The sequence below is a fragment of the Lactuca serriola genome, chromosome 9, assembly GCF_051521515.1.
Source record: "Lactuca serriola cultivar US96UC23 chromosome 9, Lser_US96UC23_V15, whole genome shotgun sequence".
Classification (NCBI taxonomy): domain Eukaryota; kingdom Viridiplantae; phylum Streptophyta; class Magnoliopsida; order Asterales; family Asteraceae; genus Lactuca; species Lactuca serriola.
The window spans coordinates 97,115,265-97,120,594 of record NC_136416.1 but is presented as its reverse complement, the minus strand read 5'-3'; the positions used below and the strand labels follow the sequence as shown (position 1 = coordinate 97,120,594).

At 37.1% G+C, this 5,330-nt stretch overlaps 1 pseudogene across 1 annotated transcript; it reads right to left on the bottom strand.

Annotated features, from left to right (window-relative positions):
- Positions 1-220: 220 nt before the first annotated feature.
- Positions 221-3,539, bottom strand: LOC145076955 (receptor-like protein kinase HERK 1 pseudogene; annotated as a pseudogene). Its single transcript, XR_013692887.1, has 2 exons — positions 3,406-3,539; positions 221-3,168 (listed from the first exon to the last, which is right to left on the bottom strand). The product of XR_013692887.1 is annotated as a receptor-like protein kinase HERK 1 pseudogene (transcript).
- Between the last annotated feature and the right edge of the window lie 1,791 nt (positions 3,540-5,330).

Here is a 5,330-nt window from a genome sequence, read left to right as displayed (position 1 = left end):
CGTGATTTGCGACACCTCTTCAATTATTGCCTTTGACCAAAATATTCCCTTGAAACCAGACACTACAACATTATCATACTGCTAATTATTTAATGTTATTCTCCGTGTAAAAAGTACATTTTAATGTTGAATTGAAGACCCCTAGAGCATTTTATTGGTCGCATGTTGGTAAAGAAATCCAAATAAGTTGTTATTAACTAATCATATGTGTCTTTCATAATAAATAAAAAATAATGTATATTATCCTTACAGCTTAAAACTTACAAGTAAGTCTCAAATGCTTAAAAACCCAATTGAGCAAATTTCGCAACAAAGGTTTTAATACACCAAACTCACATCATCACCTTAAAATCAGTGATCAAACACCTAAAATCACAAATTTAAAACCTTCTAGGTGTCATAAAACACACACACACATACACAAATCTTTTATCATTTATCAATTCATATACATCATTCCCCCCCTAACAAACAACAAACCCAAAAGCAATAAAAAATTACTTTTCACCTCATTTCACGTTCTTCACCTTTAACCATTTCTGAAAAAACCCTACTCATCGAAACCCCAGCAAAATCCCCCACACTTCCCTCACTAAACACATTACTACTAACACAATCATTTTCCACTTTAGGCGAATTTACTTCACTACCCTCCAACTGAAGCGCACATTCAAGGTTCCAAAGTACATCCCCCATTGTCGGCCTATCCACCCCTTGTTCCGCTATACATTTCTCCCCTATCTCCACATACTTCTTCACAGACTCCATCTTCATCTTCCCCACAAGAAACGGGTCAAATACTTTCTCCAAATCGCCCCGTTTTCTCATCTCATTCACCCACTCAACCAAACTCACCATTCCCCGAGGCCTAGACGGGTCAATCACGGGTCGCCCACATAAAATCTCAAACATCACGACCCCGAACGAATACACATCCGATTTTTCAGTCAATTGCTGACGTGTCATATACTCCGGATCCAAATACCCGAAACTACCCTTCACCGCTGTGCTCACATGAGTTTGATCAATCGCGGGGCCCGTTTTCGATAGCCCAAAGTCCGCAACCTTAGCCATCATATTCTCATCTAGTAGAATATTTGCGGATTTCACGTCTCGATGAATTATAGCTAAATGAGAACTCGTGTGAAGATAGTGGAGCCCACGGGCCGACCCGATTGAGATTTCTAACCGTTGTTTCCAATTCAATTTGGGTAGATCCGACCCGTATAGATGGTTTTTTAAAGTCCCGTTTTCCATATACTCGTATATGATAATTAACTCGTTTTTTTCATCACAATATCCGATTAAAGATACCAAATGTCGATGTCGGAATTGGGATAACATTTCAACTTCGGTTTGGAATTCCGATACCCCTTGAAGTGATTGTGGGGCCCCTCTTTTTACGGCTACAATTGTCCCATCGGAAAGTATTCCTTTGTAAACTTTCCCGAATCCACCGATTCCGATTACTAAACTCTCGCTAAACTTATCCGTAGCTTCTAGAACCGCACCTAGCGGGAATCGGTATCCGATTTTCGACCTTGAGAAAAGGGTATTTTCGTCATTTGTCTTATGAACATTCGCACTCAAGTACTCTTCATTTCGTTTACGTCTATTTCTTCTTGTGATTACAAAGAACACACAACACAAAAGAATCAAAACACACAACACGCCACTAGAGACAACAACAATCACCAAGATTTTCGAATTTGAATTTGAGTTTGACGAATTTACCCCTGTCCCACCTTCATCAAGATTCCCATTGGAATTACTAATTTTCAAGATTTCAAGCCCGTTTAGAATGCTTTCCGGGTATGCCCCGAAAGCAAGAGATGTCCCTACACTTACATTTAGGATTCCATTCCCGTTTAGCTTTGTGATAGCATCTAAATAAAAAGGGGCACCCCAGATGTTTGACATTTGGTCACCAAGTTTAAGATCTTTAGCAACTGACATGGAGTTTAAGTAGATGTTGAGGATAAGTTCTGAAGGTGGACGTTCGATTATATCACAGAAATGAAATCGGACTAAATAGGAAAAACCCGGGTCGACATTGAAAGACCAAGTGTTGTTAAGAAGAGCACCAGGGTCAGACTCGGTATCAAGTTTAGTCGCAGTTCCATAGACAGATAAAGGAGCGATATCAAAAGCTGGACTTCCTGCTGTGTAGTTTACAGCGCTTATATTTGAAACAAATCGAACAAGATTGTTGTGTTTCATGAAGGTTCCATCTGGATTCCATAGTCGCCATAAGGTGTCGTTATCAGGGGAGACTGTTTGGTTTCCCATGTTAACCCTAGCGACTGTTTGTAGTGCTTGCGTCATCAGATTGGGGTGGGTATGTGGAAGCTCTACAGCTCGGGCTGTTATGGGGATGAGTTCGTTTGGGTGGGAGATGACTTCTAGGGCATTTAGGAACGCGAATGAATTGGGGGAAGGGGTGAATGTGAGAGTAAGTTCATCGGAAGTGATGTTTATGGAGAATTCTTTAACGACTGGGGTATTATCGGGTTGGAAATTTTTCAGGAGAGTGAAACCGTGGGCGGAGACGGAGAATCTAGCGGTGGTTAGGTTGTAGGTTCCGGCGTCTAACGGAAATGGGAAGAAATAGAGGCGGATGAAATGGCGGCCGTGTTGGTTAATGGAGAAGGTGTAATTTGATGTTTTGTTGACGATTCTAGCGGTTGTGTATAGTGATGATCCGTAGGTGGATGAAATGGGTTGGGAATTTGATGTGTTTACAGATTCTTGTTCTGGGTTTGAAAGGAAATGGTGATCGGAATCGGAAGTATCCGCTAAGAAAACCCTATCGCGTATGGAGCTGTTCGTGGGTGATCCACAATCTAGGAGATAGTTGTCTATAGGGTCGAACTGGAAGGAGCATTTTATCAAACACATGGTGGACATGACCCATATAAGCAATCTAAATTTGCGAAATTCCATACTGCAACTAGCTTAATCAGACCAATTAAGTGAAAATAAACAATACCCAATAAAAGAATCAAAGAATATCAATAACCAACCTCCAGTTCCTACATCAGCTGATCATCACCGGAGATAATAAATAGCCAGAAACCCAAAATTCGAATTTTGTTTGATGGAAGAAGGAAGAAGGAAGGAGGAAGAACTCAGATCACTCCACAGAAACCCCAACCACTTGTTACTTATCTGTTTGAAAATATGGCAATCAATGTACTTTTTTTCGTGGTCAGACGTTCACACAAAACGTTCTTAATTCAAGAAAGTCCAGAGGATTATGCGAAAATACGAAAAAGGTAAATAGATGAAGAGAGAGTCAATGGTCCTGTGATGTTAACGCATCAAAATCATAAATCGTAAATCAGAATTACAAATTGGGAAAGTATAGAGGAGGACAGCTATATAATTGACGGAAGGGGGGCTCACCAATCCTCGAATTCATGTGGAAACCAGCAGACAAGTTGTTGGTGACATGACAATCGTAATACGGAGGAAGTTTCCCACAAAATTTGGGTGTGAAATTAAAAGAAAAATGGAAGCAAAATCATGAGCAAATCATACTACGATTTGAAAATATTTGGAAGCTTGTCGGATAGTAGCAGCAAAAGTTGGCCAAAGCGCGTTTTAGGGCAACAACCGTGACCCCAGTGGTTGACTAAACGCCATAATCTTTGTTATCTTTTTAGCTTTTGCTTTATTAAGATTCCATAAATTGTACCTTTTTTGGTATATTTATTTTCTAGTTTTGTAATTTTCAAATTTAGAGGATGAACGACAAAAATCTGAAATATGTTATTAGAATATTATTTAGTGGATAACCATTAAATTTTCAATATTTTTTTATATTTCCTTATCATTAGTGAACATTATTATAAATATTATTATAAATTTTAAGGATGTAACAATGTATCATTATAAATATAGCTTACATTTTATTTTATTTTTAAGTATAAACAATGATTAATATGTATTATAAAGGTTGTTTGGTTTTACCAATAAATGAAATAAAATTTTTTAAAATCTTATTTTTTATTTATTACCTTGTTCTTTAACTTAGCTTCATATTTGATAATACTTTATTCGTACAACTTTATAATAGAGCTCAAACTTCTTATCGTTATATTTTCATATATATATATATATATATATATATATATATATATATATATATATATATATATTCGTACAACTCTATAATAGAGCTCAAGTTTCTTATCGTTATATTTTCAGATATATATATATATATATATATATATATATATATATATATATTATAAGTTTACATGTATAATGCTCACAAGTTATTTTATGGAATTTCTTAACTAATAATTTCCTAAGATAGAAGTCTCTATTTTGATTAGTATTTTCATTATGATAAACCTAAGCAAACTTGAGTTTATGTCTCTTGACATCAATTGAAAGAATTATTTATTATAGATCCTTGATGTTGAAATCCACCTTGATGCCATGAGACCATAAAAGCTGAAAATGCATTAAATAATGTACCAAACAAAGATAAGGCTAATGCGCTAATTTTTCTTAGTCGTCATCTCGATGAAGGATTGAAAGTCAAATACCTCATTGTCAAAGATCCAACTGATCTTTGGAATAATCTCAATGAGAGGTGTTGTAACATGTATGGTTCTTACGAAATTAATTCATTAAATATAAGTTTTAGGATGTTGGCTTGGTCACATCATGGTAATGGAATAACTACGACGTGGCAGCCCGGTTCAGAAAGAGTGCATCCGCAAACCACCATGACGTGGCAAGGCCTTGCCCACGACGTGGTGGTGGTTGGGGTTCAAAACCCTAGATTCCGGGATTAGTACCCTATTTAAAGGGACTAACTCCTAGGGCTGCCTCATTTGGAAGCATCAATCCTCTAAAATCGATGCCCACCTAAACCCTAGCCTATTTGTGTGTGTTTTCAGTGTGTGAAGCCATCTTTGTGAAGCTTGAAGGAAGAAGGTGTCCATCTTTTGGTTTGTAAGCTTGGTTCCAGCTTAGATCCAACATCTTCATCTTATTTTAGACCTCGTGGAGGTATAAAGTCTCAACATTGCTTATTGCAACTCTAGATTTTTTTTAGGTCATTTTATGAGCTTTTTGGTCCCAATCTTTTTGTCCTTGCAGTTTGAGTGAACTCTAGAGCCTTTGAGTGCATTATTTAGCTTTTAGACCATGGTGTTGGTTGGAAAGTGGTTTTACATGACATAGTTTGGTGTCCATGCAATTAGAGCTTAATATTTGAGATCTTGACTTATTAGGATGTCTTAATGGAAAATTTTGGAAACTTTATCCATCAAGATCTTGAGGAGGTTCATATCTGAGCTTTAGAACTCTTAGGG